The sequence below is a fragment of the Canis lupus genome, chromosome 19, assembly GCF_048164855.1.
Source record: "Canis lupus baileyi chromosome 19, mCanLup2.hap1, whole genome shotgun sequence".
NCBI lineage: Eukaryota > Metazoa > Chordata > Mammalia > Carnivora > Canidae > Canis > Canis lupus.
This window is the reverse complement of record NC_132856.1, coordinates 31450587-31467811: the sequence shown is the minus strand read 5'-3', so window position 1 is coordinate 31467811 and position 17225 is coordinate 31450587. Positions and strand designations below refer to the sequence as shown.

At 35.7% G+C, this 17225-nt stretch overlaps 1 protein-coding gene across 11 annotated transcripts in view; it reads right to left on the bottom strand.

The window, feature by feature from the left end:
• The window catches only part of FHIT (fragile histidine triad diadenosine triphosphatase), a 1386045-nt gene that overhangs the window by 1241260 nt on the left and 127560 nt on the right, over positions 1–17225 (bottom strand). For 2 of the 11 annotated variants that reach the window (XM_072785574.1, XM_072785581.1), the window contains exon 3: positions 15211–15340. The exons of the other annotated variants lie outside the window; for them this stretch is intronic. The gene's annotated coding sequence lies outside the window, so the exon portion shown is untranslated. The remainder of the gene's footprint in view (positions 1–15210; positions 15341–17225) is intronic. 11 annotated transcript variants of the gene reach the window in all.

Genomic DNA, 17225 nt, shown 5'->3' with positions numbered 1-17225 from the left:
TCAGAACACTGAGTTCTTTGCTACAAAAACAGAGAAGTATCCAATTCTCCCTATGACTGCTAGGAGGAATGAGTGGAGAATACTGTAGAGCAAGCTGACAGTATTTCTGTTAAGTGACCCCCCCCCCGCCCCGCTTTCTGAATACCCACCCCTCCAGCCTCATCCTACATACACAAGTTAGAATGATACCATTCTAGTCAGTTTGAAGGCTCATCATGGCTTAAATGTTGCCATCTCACTTTCTCCAATAATATTTTTATTAAACAACTCTTAACCTGAGTTGCTAACTCTATGAATACCTGACTTTAAAACAATAATAATGTTCATGAAAACTGAAAATACTATCAACAGCTTCTTATAAAATCTCAACGACGTTTGAAATTCACTCCCAGCCAGATACTTTGTGAACAGTGCCAAGTGGTACAAGAGTAGATAGGTAAAGTTTTGTAATCTGCAGGTTTCTTTAAAATGGGCATTTAGTAGTCAGTATTTTTTAAACATTCTATTAATATATGTATATAATTTTTAAAACATTTTTTCCGTTTTCTTTTGCCCAAATATGAAAGTCAACATAAACACCACAGACTGGGTTGAGAAAATACAACTCACATTCAACATCCAATTTTTTTTTCTTTAAGAGAAGGAGAGAGAGAAAAAAAAAAAAAGAGAGAAGGAGAGAGAGAGGAGACAGGAGGGGTGGAGGGAGAGGAAGAGTATGAATCCTAAGCAGTCTCCATGCCCAGCGCATGAGCCTGACACAGGGCTGAGTCTCACAACCCTGAATTCATGACCTGAGCTGAAATCAGGAGTTAGATGCTTAAACAACTGAACCCCCCAGGTGCCCCTCACATTCAATTTTTTCTTTTCATTTTAATATGGCGTTTCACTATGTGTCAGGCACTGTCCTCAAAACTTTAAATGCACTAAATCTTCCCCTGCACTCAAGATTTCATCATTTTCTCCTATTGGCATAACTAAGCAAACTAAGGGACACAGGTTTTAAAAGTTGCTTGCAGTCACAAAACTTGGTAAGTGGTAGAGGCAAAATTTTAATTGGCACTGATGAGGGTCTATCACCTTGAACTTCACCATTATCCTGCCTCAGGGACTTAAGGGAGACCTTACTAAGCAAATAATAGTGTAAACAGCCAGATGTGTTTGCCAAAGCCGTAAATCCAAATGACACAATCAACCTCACATTGAGAACACTACAGTGTTTCTGGCTTTTTATAAGCAGATTTAAACAAATCTGGATTCCAGCCTGTTTACCTGCCACAGGATGGAATATGAACTAGCAGGAGGAATACCTCCAGCACAGAACTCGTCTGATAATCATCCTGAATCACAAAGGCTGCCACTTTCTGGTTCACAATAGTGGAAATAGGGAAATTAAAAAAAAATCTGAAAAATCTCCTTATTTTGTCATAAATATATGGTTTCTAAATCTCCAATGTCTATCTAATTGATTCAATAGCATGAAAGTTGCATTATTAAAAACACACACATACACACACATACCACATATACAGCCTATTCAAAATGTGTCTTTATCTGAGTCCTGAAAACATTTTTTTTAAATGGATTTACATAATGGCAAAAAGAAGTTCATTCGCTTGCCCTTCAGGATACATAATACTGTATTTACCCACACAAAATTGCGTGTTCTCCCTACAAAATCAAATTTAAATATGCACAGCACTTTTGTTTCTCTCCCCAAGAAAAATTTATTTGTAAGGACAGAACATATCCTGTATACCAGTAAAAATAATAATTATTTAAAATAATGAAAATTTTAGTTATTATCATGATTTTAAAAGTATTTCATTTTTTTCCTTCAATGAATTTATAGTCGAATGTAAATCAAACAAAACATCTGAAAGAACACATAAAGCATTCATGTTACAGCTAATCTATATGGCTGATTTGTAAGCTTCAGAGCCTTTTAATAAAACCATATTTTGGCTCTAGCACTATTTAGTTAGGGCTTTATCAAAATATCTAATTACAAAATAAGATCTATGATGTTCAGATGAAACCATACACAATATAATCAAATCCTTACTATGAAGCCATTCAATTTGTCATTCCAGGGTCTGTTTTCTGGGCCCATTCCAGTTTAAAATAGCTTCTCCAGTAATACCACATTGCCCTTCCTCCCCTTTGCCCTGAAAATTATTGGAGCATAATGTAATTCTTTTACAAGCCCTAGGAAAATATTATTGGAATGCACGGGCAAAAATGCAGAGATGAAATGGAACAGGAAGGAAAAAACAAGTTTTTAAAAAATGGAAAATCAATTACTGTTTTTAATAACAGTGGTAATAGCTTTTGTGCTAAGAAAAAAAATTGCCCAGCGACAAAATAGATGTTCAATATTACAGTGCACTAATGAGTACATTTACATATAATTTTCTGAAATTTATGTCCAAGACTAACTGCAAGTAGAATTTAGCATCAACAGGAGTTTCCAAAATCCATTCATTTTTCCTCTAATCATATTGAATATTTAAGGTGCTTGATTGGACTTGATTCTTTTTCTTCTGGAGCCAACAAAGAACCCCGACAGCTTTCAAAGTGATAGACGAGTGGGGAATTTCCCACCAATGGGCAAACCCCCACTCCCACCCCAGGCTGTCACAGCAGGAGGAAAAACAATGAGAAAGTTGGTTCAAATTCACATGCCAGCCACTGAATAAAATCTGCAGAGAATAGGAGAAGGCCAGCCTTGTCAAAGGGCCACTGCAAAATAAAGAGGAAGAGGCTTCTATCCATACTTAGTGCATACGACTTTTGCTGCCTCTTCATTTCATGGCAGCCTGGAGAGAAGCCTCTGACAGAGAGCCATCTCCCACTGCCCCTGAAAAGATTAAAAGAATACAAGCCCTAGCAAATCTCCTACTACTCAAAACTGAGAAAAAGAAAGGGAAATGTAGCTAATTTGCAGTAACACGGCTTCCTTATTCCGATTTCCGGAAGCATAATAAAATAGAGAGGCTGTGTCTCCAGGGTTCCACTTCCAACTGTGCCCCACAAGTTGGAAAAAACAAGAAGGGACATGTTAACTACCCACACCACCCTGCCCCTCCTGCTGCCATTCTTCCAAATAATTCTAAGGAAGGCTGTGAGCCATTCTCCTAAATGCTTTAAGAAGATATATTCCTGACTGGGCAAAGAGATGTAGGTGAATTCCTGGCTGAATGCAGAATAAGGAACAAAATGCTCTCTTGAGGGGCTCAATCCTTGATGTATTGTGTTCTACTGTCTGCTAAAAGCATCATCTCCCCGTAATTAAATGTTCAAATTCCACTTTGATGGTCCATGTAAAATTCAATTTGTCCAATTCAGTGCACCATCCACCCAGAGGTTGCCTTTCCGTCCTTCCTGCATTAGTTTCCTAGGGTTGCTGTAACAGAATACCACCAACTGAGTGGCTCAAAAGAAAGAGATGGATTGTTTCACAGTTCTGGAGGCAAGAAGTCCTAAATCAGAGGTGTCTACAGGGCCATGATCCTTCTGAGACTATGGGTAGGAACCTTCCTTGACTCTTCCTAGCTTCTGGTGGTGGCCATCAACCTTTGGCACTTCTTGGCTGGCAGCTGCATCACTGCATGCTTCTGTCATCATTCTCCCTTGTGTGTCTCTCTGTCTCTTCTTCTCTTCTTGTAAGGACACCAGTCATTAAGGGCTCATCCTATGCCAGTATGACCTCATCTTAATTACATCTTAATTACATCTTAATTACATCTGCTATGGCCATGATTCCAACACAGTCACACTCAGAGGCAATGGGAGGTTAGGATTTCAGATATCTTTGGTGGGGACACCATACAACCTAGAACACTCCTACTGAATCAATCACCAAGTCACGTCCAGACTACTTCCCAACTGCCTCTCAAATTACCACTTCTTTCTCTTCCCACCACTCCCCTGATTCCTTCAACATCATTTACCTGGATAATTATAAGAATTTCCCAAAGCCTGCCCTAATTTTTTGAATCACTCCAATCAATTTTCAAAAACACTTATTAACTGGAATATAACATTCCAACATACCAACATCCTGGAAACATACCTCATACCCTCCCAAGTAACTCCCCACTATTCCATCTCAAAGGTAAACAATATCTTGACCCCCAAAAATATGGATCAGTCTTACATGGGTTGGGATTTGCCATATAGTACATATACTTTTGTATCTGGCCTCTTAAGCTGGTGAGACTCACCTTTGTTGTTGCAAGTTGAAATAATTGATTCATTTTCTTTCCTTTATAAACATTTTATTGTATGATGATACCATTTATGTATTCATTCTACTATTGATGACCATTCAGATTGAGTTCCACTTGAGAGCTATTAAAAATAATGGAGCTATGAACATTCTCATAGTTTTGAGCATATATCTAGCAGAACTGCAAAACCATAGGGCATTTAATTGTTCATTTTCAGCAGATATTGCCAAACAATTTGCTAAAACGATTATATTAATTTTCAACAAGACAGCACTGTATGAGTACTCCAATTGTTTCATATCCTTCTCAACACTTGGTATTATCAGTCTTCTTCATTTTAGGCTTTCTGATCTGTGTGCAGTGGTATCCTGCAACCCCTTTATTTTGCATTTCAATGATGGTTAATTATAATAATAACAGTTTCATATACTGATTAGCCATAGATATCTTCTTTTCTGAAGAACTTATTCAAATCCATTGCCCATTTTTCTATCAGGTTATCTCTTTTTCTTACTGATTTATAGAAGATGATCATATGGAAACTAGTCCTTTGATCAGATTGACATATTGCAATTATCATTTGCCATTCTGTGGATTCACAATGCTGAACCACCCAATCCATGAATATATTATCTCCTTCCATTTATTTAAATTATCTTTAATTTTTCCCAATAATATTTCTCTGTAGACATCTAATATATCCTTTGTTAGATTTATTCTTATGTTTAATATTTTAGGCTATTTTACATGGTAACTTTAAAAATGGTTTATTGAACTAAAATTTACATACCATGAAAATTACCCATTTCAAGTATAGTTTCACAAGATTTAGCAAATTATACAGTTGTGCAAACATAATCACAATCTGCTATTTGAACAATCCTATCAACCCAAAATGTTACCACATGCTCATTTACAGTTCATTCCCATTCCCATGGTAGGCAAAAACAGAGATGCTTTCCATCTTTATAGTTTTGTCTTTTCTAGAAATTTCATCAAAATGGAATATCTTTTCTGTCTATATTCTTTTACTTAGCAAAATATTTTTGAAGTATACCCAAATTGTTTCAAAAATCAGTAGTTCATTTCTTATAAAACTGTTAAGTAGCACTCCTTTGTATAAGTATACCAGTTTGTGTTTACTAACCAATTGATAGATACTTGGATTGCATCTAGGTTGGGGCCATGATGAATGATACTGCTATGAATGTTCATGCACAAGTCTTTGTGTAGACATACATTTTGTTTCTATTTAAGTTTTTACTTCAATGACTAGAAATGAAATTGCTTGGTTACATAATAAGTATGTGTTGAACTTTATCAAAAACTACTACTGTTTTCCAGAGTGGCTGTACCATTTACATTTCCACCAGCATTGAATAAATTTTCCAATTTCTTCCTGTCTTTACCAGCACTTTTTATTATCTTTTTCATTTAAGCCATTCCAGTGAATTAACATCTCCTTGTGGTTTCAATTTGCACATCCTTAGTGATAATGAGCATATTTTCACATGCTTATTTGCCCTTAATATATACAAATAATTTGGTTTGTCTTCTTATTGACTAGTAAGAGTTCTTTATATATCTGGATGTATATATTTGATCAGATATGATTTGTAAATATTTTATCCCATTCTGTGGCTTACATTTTCATTTTTTAAAATTTCATAATGTCCAATTTTTCTGTTTTTTTTTCCTTTTCAGGATCTTGGTTTTGGTGTTATATTTAAGAAATCTTTGAAAAAAAAAAGAAATCTTTGAATAACTTAGGGTCATAGAAGAAAGTTTTTATCTAGATGTTTTATAATTATAGGGCTTATATTTTTATCTGTAATGCATTTCAAGTTAACTGTGTATATAATATAAAGTAATTGGTGGATACAGATATCTAATTGTTTCACCTCATATACATATATCCTTGTATTTTGGAAATACAATATGGTCATAGTTTATAGTCGTTTTTTATATGTAGACTTTTTATATAGTCTTTTTTTTGGATAGTCAGTGTTTATATATAAAACACTATATTTTTATTTTTTTTTCAGAGATTTTATTTTTAAGTAATCTCTACATCCAACTTGGGACTCAAACCCACAACCTCAAGATCAAGTCTCAAACTCCACTGAATGAGTCAGCCAGGCACTCCATTAAATGTTATCTTTTTAAAATTTAATTTTGTGAGTGGGAAATATCAGATAGGGTGAGAGAACATGAGAGACTCCTAACTCTGGGAAACGAACAAGGGGTAGTGGAAGGGGAGGTGGGGGGGGGGACAGGGTGACTGGGTGACGGGCACTGAGGGGGCACTTGATGGGATGAGCACTAGGTGTTATACTATCTGTTGGTAAATTGAACTCCAATAAAAAGTATACAAAAAATAAAAATAAACAAAATTTAATTTTGTGATTCTTTGTTGATAATATATAGAAAATATATTTTTCTTTTTCTTTTTTTAAAGATTTTGTTTATTCATGAGAGACACAGAGAGAGAGAGGCAGAGACACAGGCAGAGGGCTCTATTCATGGAGCCTGACGTGGGACTCGATCCCGGGTCTCCAGGATCAGGCCCTGGGCTGAAGGCAGGAGCTAAACCACTGAGCCACCTGGGCTGCCCTATATTTTTCTATTGACTTCGTATCCAGCAAACTTGCGAAATTCATTTGTTATATTTACATAATTATATCTTTGCAAAGAATATAATTGTATTGCTTTGTCTCCAATTTTTTTTAAAAAGATTTTATTTATTTATTCATGAAAGACACAGAGAGAGAGACAGAGGCAGAGACACAGGCAGAGGAAGAAGCAGGCTCCATGCAGGGAGCCCAATGTGGGACTTGATCCGCGTCTCCAGGATCACACCCTGGGCTGAAGGCAGACACTAAACTGCTGAGCCACCCAGGGATTCCCATTTGTCTCCAATTTCTATACCTTTTTTTCCCCCTGAATTCACTGAATTATACTGGACCTCCAGTATAATGCTGAAAAGAAAGAGTGATAACTGTCATCCGTTTCTCATCTTAATTGCAGGGTAAGGCTGTCAATATTTCACATAGGCATAATGTTTGCTATATATTTTCTTTACAGATATTTTTTATTGAGATGTAATTGGCATACAATATTATATTAGTTTCAGATGTACATCCTACTGATTCAGTATTTGTATATACTGTGAAATTATCACCACAAAAGTCTGGTTAATATTTGTCACCATACATGAAAGATGGCTTGATATGATTTCAATCTTCCTAGATGTATTGAAACTTGTTTTGTGACCTAACATATAATCTATCCTGAAGAATGTTTCATGTGCATTTGAAAAGAATGTATATTCTACTGTTTGGGGATGGAATATTCTGTGTGTATCTATTAATTGCACCTGGCCTAATCTGTCATTCAAAGCCAGTGTTTCTGTACTAGGTTTTGGTCTAGATAATCTATCCATTGATGTAAGTGGAGTGTTGAAGTTGTCTTCTATTATTGTATTGCTCTTTTTTCCCCTTAGGACTGTTAATATTGACTTTGTATATTAAGGTACTCCTATGTGAGGTCCATAAATATTCACAAATATTAAATACTTTTGTTGCACTGACCCCTTTATAATTTTGTCTCTTTAACAGTCTTTATTTTCAAGTCTATTTTGTATGACATAAGAGCTACCTCAGCTTTCTTCTGGTTTCTATTTGCAAAGAATATCTTTTTCCATCTCTTCTCTTTCATCTATATATGTTCTTTCCTTTCAAATGAGTCTCTTATAGGCAACATATAGATGGGTCTTGTTGGGTTTTTGTTGTTGTTTTTGTTTTTTTTATCCATTTAGCCATTCTATGTCTTTTGATCGGAGAATTTAGTCCATGTACACTTAAAGTAACTGTTAATAAGCACATATTTATTGCCACTTTGTTCATCATTTTGTAGCTGTTTTGTACTTCCACAGTGCCTTTCTTCTTCTCTTCCTTCCTTCCTTTGTGAGTTTTTTCCCCCTGAGATTTTTATTTAGTTATTTGGTTGAGAAAGAAAGTGTGAGAGAGCATGGGCAGTGGTGGGAGGACAGAAGGAGAGGGAGAAGCAGACTCCTTACTGAGCAGGAAGTCTGATGTGGGGCTAGATCCCAAGACTCTGGGATCATAACCTGAGCCAAAGTAAGATATTTAACTGACTGAACTACACAGGAGGGTCATCTACCTTGGTGGTTTGATGACTTTCTTTAGTAGTATGCTTAGGTTCAATTCTAATCATCTTTTATATATCTACTATAGGTTTTTGCTTTGTGGTTACTATTAGGATTACATAAAACAACTTATAACTGTCAGTGTTAAGTTGGTAACAACTTAAATTTTAACACATTCTAAAGCTCTACATTTTGACTTCCTTTTCCATCATATCTTATGTTTTTGATGTCACATTTTACATCCTTGTGTCTTATGTATTCCTTAACTAATTATTGTAGTTACAATTATTTTCCTACTTTTGTGTTTTTAGCCATATAAGCTTCATAAGTGATTAATCACAAACTTTTCTCTATATTTACCTTTACTAGTGAGATTTATACTTTCACATTTTCTTATTCTAATTAGTGCCCTTTCTTTTCAACCTAAAGAAGTCCCCTTAACATTTTTTGTAAGGTCAATTTAGTGTGATAAGGTAAGGTAAGGTCAATTTAGTGTGATAAACTCCTTTAGCTTATCTTTATCCCTCCTTCAATTGTGAATAATAACTTTGCTGGATAGAGTATTCTTGGTTGGAAATTTTTTTTCTTTCAGCACTTTGAATATATTGTACCATTCCCTTCTGGCCTGCAATGTTTCAGCTGATAAATCTATTCATAGTCTTATGGGGGTTGCCTTGAATGTAACAGGTTGGTTTTTTTCTTGCCACTTTTAAGATTCTCCCTATCTTTACCTTTTGACATTTTAATTTTAATGTTCTTGGTGTGGGTTTCTTTTGGTTTATCTTATTTGCAGATATTCTTCATTAAAGATGTTTAGTTATATTCCCAGTTGGCCAAACATTTTCATCAGGATTAAATGTAAATTTTATCAAATGCTTTTCTGTGTCTATTAAGATGATTATATGATTTTTCTTTATTACATCATTTGATTTTCTTTAATGTTATCCAACCTCTCATTTCTATAATTACAACTTGTTTGTGACATGTTCTCTTTTGTATATACTGGTTAGTCTTTCATTATTTCCTTTAGGATTTTTGCATTCTTAGGACTGCCAAAATCTCTGCTCAATTTTCCCAACCCTTTAGCTGCTCTATTTCCTATTGGGCTTTTTAACTTCTCAGAGCTTTATTATTTACAAATCCACAAATGCTTCATAGAGAAAAAGAGTGAAAATACTGAGGTCCCTTCAATGCAGTTTCTCTTTCCAGGATTCTGGACCCTCAAGTCCTAACTGCCTTGGTAGCTCTTTAATGCCTTCAAATAAATATTTTCTCCTTATTCTGTATAATTTTTCTAGTTGTCCTTTGGAAGAGTTGTTGGTGACTCTGCCATTACCAGACCAAAAATCAATCCTTTATAAGAATAAAACAAATCATATTATTCCTCTCCCCCAAATTTGTGAATGGCTAACCCACTGTACTTATAATAAAATGCATATTCCCTGCTATTGCCTAGAAGATTCTAACTGATCCAGTCCCAGTCTTCCCCTCTGTCATGTCTTACCATTCACTCTCTTGCTCACTCTTCTCCAGCCTCATGTATCTATTTTCTGTCCCTCTAACCTCACCAAGTTCATTCCTAAATCTGTATCTTCATATTTGTTTTTCCCTTTCCCTGGAACACCCTGTCCCTGATCTTTGCATAACTGTCTTACTTTATCATTCTGTTTCAGTTTCAATGTCGCCTTCCCAAAAAAGGCCTCCTCAGGACAATTTATCTATTTTGTGTCCTCCCTGCCTGACCTTTGCCCTCGTTAAACAATATAACATACATAAAAGAAGGAATAATAAAATTAAGCCAACAAAAACAGAGTATTAAATTTCCTGAAAATACAATGCTATCTCCACCTTATTTCCACATTCAAAATAAAGAAAACAATCAACCAGGAATATAATATCTTTGGAGCAGAACTATGTCTCTGTATTACAATGCAGAGCTTAAGATTATCATCTCTCTTTGGAGTGTGATGAACCTGGACTCAAATCATTGCTATACCACTTTCCAGATACATGACTTTAAGCTACATTTTCTTCCTCACCTTTCCAACCTACAAAATGGGGATAATGATAGTATCCATATGATAGTATTTTGTAATTATATAATAAATGTTATTTTATATGCAAAGTGCTTAATACAGTGGTTGGATCATAGAAAGTTCTCTATAGACAAGAGCTATTATGATGACAATGATGCTCTTGATGACAATGATGATGAAAATAATAACAGTCTATAGTATCTGGTAAAATACTAAATCATTCAATCAAGCACACACAGACATACATACTCACACACACAATTAAAATGATCATAATTACCACCAAGCAGATGTAGCTCTTATTACTTGCATTAACAGATTTGATAAAGAATTTGTGTATTTGATTTCTCCATTGGGTAAGTTTGGTGGCAAGAAATACAGACTAAGTCCAGCAATTTTACTCAATGGCAAAAGGAAGGATACTGTAGTACTTCAGAAAATTAAAGGAGGAATTGAATAACTGAGCTTTATGAAAACAGGAATCAAGGTATCTCCAGAGAACTGGAAGGCAGCAGCTTCAAGACCTCCTTATAGAGCATTGCCATAAAGGAATGCAATACCATCAATACTGATTTTTGCTCTCAGTTCAAAATTCCAAATTCTTAAGAGAGATCATCTGACTGGTGAAACACAGTCATCTGCCTATCTTTAAACCAGTCATCTCTATCCCAAGTAGTAGGGTCAAATATCAATGTGTCAATTGCTAGGAGCTCACTGTTATGAGTCAGGGGGCAGTTCCCAGAGAAGAGTTTTGTTTTACAGCCAGAAGTCAGACCAGAAAGTATTACTATAGTCATAGGGACCCTATCTAAGATAAGCTTTCTCTAAAAAGAAGCCATTTTGTTCTACTCTTTGCCCATCCAGAGCAGTAGTGTCCAAGTTATGCACCATTAGCTGCTTGGGAGGGAGTTAATTACAAATTAAATATAATTGAATTGTTGAATCTGCTTTCAAGTCCTCTAAATAGAATAACAACATGCTACCTTGTAGAGCCAATTTTGCAAATCAAAGCTGAGTCCCTTGCTTCCTATGATGACAGAAAGTCTTTATGAGATTTTGAAAGTGCAGAAACACACTTCTTAAAAATGTAACAACGCTGGTCAACAAAATTTGGGAGAAAAATCTATCGGAAACTGTAATCCACAGGAGCCATTAAAGATACCTTGCAAGGGAATATACGATATTCACCAATGTCAAAATTGTAATAAAAACCCTGATTTCAGTTCCTCTCTACTCTTCTAACACAAATTGTTAGCCACCTAAAAGCTGGGAAAGAACTACAAAGTAAAAGTAATGCATTCTGTACCAAAAGGGAGACTTACCTCTTACACTTGCCAAAAAGACATTAAAGAAACTCTAAGTATGGCTGGGCTAGAAAGGGCTAAAATGTACTACAATTGGGGAATGGCTGAGAATCATGGACACTGGGGAATATCAGCAATAGAAGATGAAACAGAAGACGGGTGGGAAAGGAGAAGAATTTCCACATACAATATAATTGGCATCAGTGTATATGCCTCTAGCTAACTACATGTCATTATTTTCTACTGGGAATCTCTTCTGCACCTGTGGTTCTAAGACAATGTCTGAATCAAAAAACCCTTTCATTCAATCCTTGGAAGGCCTGATATCAGACCGAAAGGGAAGGTAGACTGCATGGTGGGAAAGGTTCTTAGGTCAGTCTATTGGGTCCATTCTGTAGCTCAATGATTTACAAGACAAGTCACCTTTGGAGGTGACTTTACCTTTTGAGGCCCAGTTCCCTCATCTAAAATAAGAATAGCATTCTTGTTTACCCCTCCTTTAGGGTGTTGTGAGTATAAAATGAGCCAACGACAATAAATGGCTTATGAGAGGTATTGTCACTTCATGAATATTTGTTGCTATTAATGTTATTTTTGCTATTCCCCTCCTTTCACTCTTTAATACATATTTGCCACATTCATAATATCTAGTTGTTCTGCCTTCACCACTCCAGAAGAGCCACGTTAAAAACAGAGACAGCAGTCTGAGTCACCAGGTTTTTACTTGACCAATCAAAACATGAAAACCAAATAAAAATATCATTTATCAACCTCATCATTTTAATTTTAAATAATTTTAATTTTAATTTCTCCAAATGAGAGGAAGCACAAAATCTCAGAATAAAAAATAACTCACAGCGCTACAGACAGAGGAAAACCACACAGGTCCCATGGATTAGCAAGGGAGCACCACTGTGCAAACATCCTATATAGCAGAGGAAAGTCAAAAAATAAGGCAACAGTGTGGAACATGTCCTGCAGTTTCACACTGTGCTCCTTGGCTCATGCTACTTCCTCCACCAGGAATATCTTTCCTGCATTTCTCTATATGTCCACAGAGCTATACTTTTTTAGAGCCTGAGAAGCAGAACTTCTCCAAGAGAGAGCTACCTTATCCTCTCGACTGGAAGCTTTAAGTGCTTCCTCTCAATTCTAGCATCAAGTCATCTTTGATTCTCTAATGACAGTGTCCACATGGCAATTTAGAAACATGTATATCCAGGGCACCTGGTTCTCAGTTGGTAGACATGTGACTCTTGAAATCAAGTTCCTGAGTTTAAGGCCCACATTGGATGTGGAGCCTACTTTAAAAATAAACAAACAAACAAATAAATAAATGGAATTTTTACATTCATGCTTTGAAGTCCTGTATACTTGCTAAATTTGACTTAGGCTTTCTAACAACCACTACAAAGAATCAATCAGTTCCATGATTCATAACATTTAAAATAATTAAGTCTATTTAAAATAAATAAATATGTATATCCATCCACTACACTTAAGAGTTAAGCCAAGGATTAGACCCCAGAGCTGACTCATTTCAGCAGAGCTCATAGTGCCTAATGGATCTGTACATAATATGCAATTCACACATGCCTGCAGAATGACTCCTTTGCTACCTGGAGCCAGCAAACCACTCCTGAAGCAGTTTATATAGCTCTAAGCTCAGCAATGTAAAATGAGTTTTAATAGATTGGAGTGTGTGTATTCAAGATCACATAATCAGGCAACTAAACATTTATTGATCAATAGATAAATAGGTAAACAAAATGTGGTATATACATGGAATATATTAAACCTTAAAACGGAAGGAAATTTTTATATATACTACAACCTGGTTGAACCTTGAGGACACTATACTGAGTTTAGAAATAAGGCAGTCACAAAAGGGCAAAAATTTTATGATTCTACTTATATGAGGTTCCTACAGTAGTCAATTTACGGAGGCAGAAAGTAGAATGGTGGTTGTGATGGGTTGCAGGGAGGGTGTTAAGAGGATTCATTGTTGAATTGGTACAGAGTTTCAGTTGAAGAAGATAAAGAAGTCCTGGAGAAGGATGGTGGTAAGGGTTGCACAGCAATATGAATGTACTTAATGCCACAGAACCATAAAAATGGTAAAGTTTATGTTATACATATTATATCACAGTAAACAATTTTTAATAATTTTTAAAAATTCTCAATACTAAAAAAAAAATCTCATTAAAAATGGGCAGAGGATCTGAATGGACATTTTTTCAAAGAAGACACACAGATGGCCAACAGACGCATGAAAAAAAAATGTCCGACATTACTAACCATCAGGGAAATGCAAATCAAAACCACAATGAGCTATCACTTCACACTAGCCAGAATGGCTAAAATCAACAACATACGGAATAACCAGTGTTGGTAAGGATTTAGAGAAACAGGAACTCTTGTGTACTACTAGTGGGAAAGCAAACTGGTACAGCCACTGTGGAAAACAGTAGAGAGGTTCCTCAAAAAATTAAAAATTGAAATACCATAGGATTCAATAATTTCGCTACTGGGTATTCATCCAAAGAAAACAACACTAACTCGTAAAGATATATGCACCCCTATATATATAAAAGAATATTATGCAGTCATCAGAAAGGTTGAGATCTTACCATTTCCAACAACATAGATGGACCTAGAAGGGTACTATGCTAAGTGAAATAAGTCAGACTTAGAAAAATACCATACGATTTAACTCCTATGTAGAATCTAAGAAAGAAAATAAATGAATAAACAAAAAAGCAGAATCAGACCTATACATGCAGAGAACAAATTGATGGTTGCCAGAGGGAAAGGGTGAGGGGGTAGGCAAAAATGGATGAATGGGAGTGGGAGATACAGGTTTTCAGTTAAGGAATGAAGAAGTCACAGGAATAAAGGGCAGAGCAGGGGGAATACAGTCAATGATATCGTAATATTGTTGTATAGTAACAGATGGTAGTTACTCTTGTCATGAGCATAGCATAACATATAGAGATGTTAAATCAATATGTTGTATACCCAAAACTATTGTAGCACTGTATTTCAACTGTACTCAAACAAAAGAAATTTTAATAAAGTACGTATTTTTAAATTAGGCACATAATCAGAAATGAATTATAGAAGGAATACAGATACAAGGGTGGAGACTACAGCTTTGGGGAAAGGAGGGACAAGATAGCAGTTGTCAATTCAAAGTTTCATTGTGCATAAAGAGATTCCATCTTTAACTATTCAGGCCCCAAATCAACCCCACATGACTAATGAGTGGAAGAAGCTATAAGTACAGAGATTTCAATTTGGCATAAGAAATTTCAACAGTGCTGTCCAAAAACAGAATGGATTGTTTTTATAAATAATAAGTTCCACTTCACTGGAAGCATTCAAGTATAAGTGGAATATTCCTTTGTAAGAAATCTTTAGAGGAGCACCTGGGTGGCTCAGTCAGTTGTTAAGCATCCGATTCCTGATTTTACCTCAGGTCTTAATTTTGGGGTCCTGAGATCACGCTCCATGTTGGACTTCACACTCAGCATTTAGTCTGTTTGGGATTCTCTCTCTCCCTCTGCTTCTGCTCCCGAGCATGAGCTTATGCTCTCTTTCTCTCTTAAAAAAAATATAACATATAATATATAATATATAACATATATATTATATACATAAATTTTTTTTAAAAAGGTCTTTAGAGAAACAAGTATCAAATGAAGCTTGGATTAAATCAGTGGTTTCTAAAAGCCAGTTAAAAGACTAACACTAACCCGTGATAGTTTTTCATTCATCAGTGACAAAATGACAAAAATAGAGACAAAATTGTGAGGTTTTTATAAAGCTAACCATACTTGAGCATTTAAATTGCAAGATTATGCCTTCCACTCTTTTAGTATCTAAAAGGCAATCTCTTCTGAAAGAACAATGAATGATAGTTTTCTCATTCCTATCCTTTTTAGGGGGCAAAACTAGAAGCGGACAAAGTAACACCAATCCTTAATTTTAGGGGGTAAGGTTTTACTAGTCTCAAAATCTGAGAATCATTTGGACTGGTAACTCTTAAGACCCTTTCAAAATTCCAAGACCTCATATTCACGGCCAAGGATTCTTATCAGAGTCACTTCTGTTGTTCACTTTTACTATATTTGAACTGAATATGCAAGGAGTAGTGCCCCTTCCAGGCAGATTTTCCCCAAGATTCTACCCTCATAGGAATGGCTTGAAATGATACAGAAACTGAGGTGATTCTCAGTCTGTTGGGGATTTCTATCACATGAAAAAGAAGTTTTGCCAAATTCATCACATAGCCAATGGGTGAAATTCCAGATGGCACTGGCCTTTCAACCGATAGGTATATTCTATTGTGCAGCTGCATTTAGGAGAGAGAGTATATATATCTGTGTGGCTGAGATTGTGAGTGTGTGAGTATATACATAGAGATAAAGAGGAGGGGAATATAAATGGATGGATATAGGCACCGATGATAATAAGAAGGAAGTAGATGACATATTTAGAATTACATCAAAGAACCATTTAATGACAAAAATAAGGTGTGAAGCCCATTAGTACTGGCACATATCGCCAGCAACAATGGTTTGTCTATGAGTATTTCCTTCTCCCCCACCCCTTCTTTGTGGCCACTCATTTTAAAATCAACAAGAAAAAGAAAGTACGAAATTATCTTATCTCAGGAACTAAAAGAAGAAAGATGCACTGATGACACAGCTCCATACCAAACCCCCGGAGTTTTCTGATTTTGCAACTTATGCTTTCTCCAACAACATCTCCATTTGGATCCCGCTGAAAACACTTCTCTTTCTGTCACTCACAATCTGTCAAGACAGCATTATCTTCTGTGGTTTAAAAACAGAAACTCCATTTAACTTGGTGGTTGATAAAGACATTTCATTCATGTCCCTTAACTAACAATAATTATTCTAATTTACCACACAGAGGCAAGAGAAAAGCATTTACATTTTGCAGCTTGTTTTGCATTGTGCAACACATAGAGGAGAAATGGTCCCCTCTTGAGATTGAAAAATAACTTATGAAGTCAAAAATCGACCTAATATGAATGTATGCTTTCAGTATGTCCTCTCTACATCTCAATTAGTGTAGCAGTTAGGAGTTTGGGCTCTCAAAATCACACTTGGGTTCAAATCCTGGCTTCGTCACTTAATATAACTGAAGCAAGACACGTAACCTTTGTCTCAGATTCTTCATGTGTAAGGCAGAGGAATGTGTCAATACCTACCTAATAAAATTAAACTAAATAGCAAATAAATGTTAGTAGCTGTTACTATTACTGTGCTCTCCCTCCTCATCCAGCTACTCTCCTCTTCCTCCTCACCATCACCGTAATCATCAAATCAGTGTATTAGTTTAGATTGTTTGGTGATTAAACAACACAAGTTATCCTACCTAACTTTGGCAAAGTGGATAAGAAACTTACCCCATGTGTACAGAATGGCTCCTAAAAGTAAGTAAAATTAGGGGCACCTGG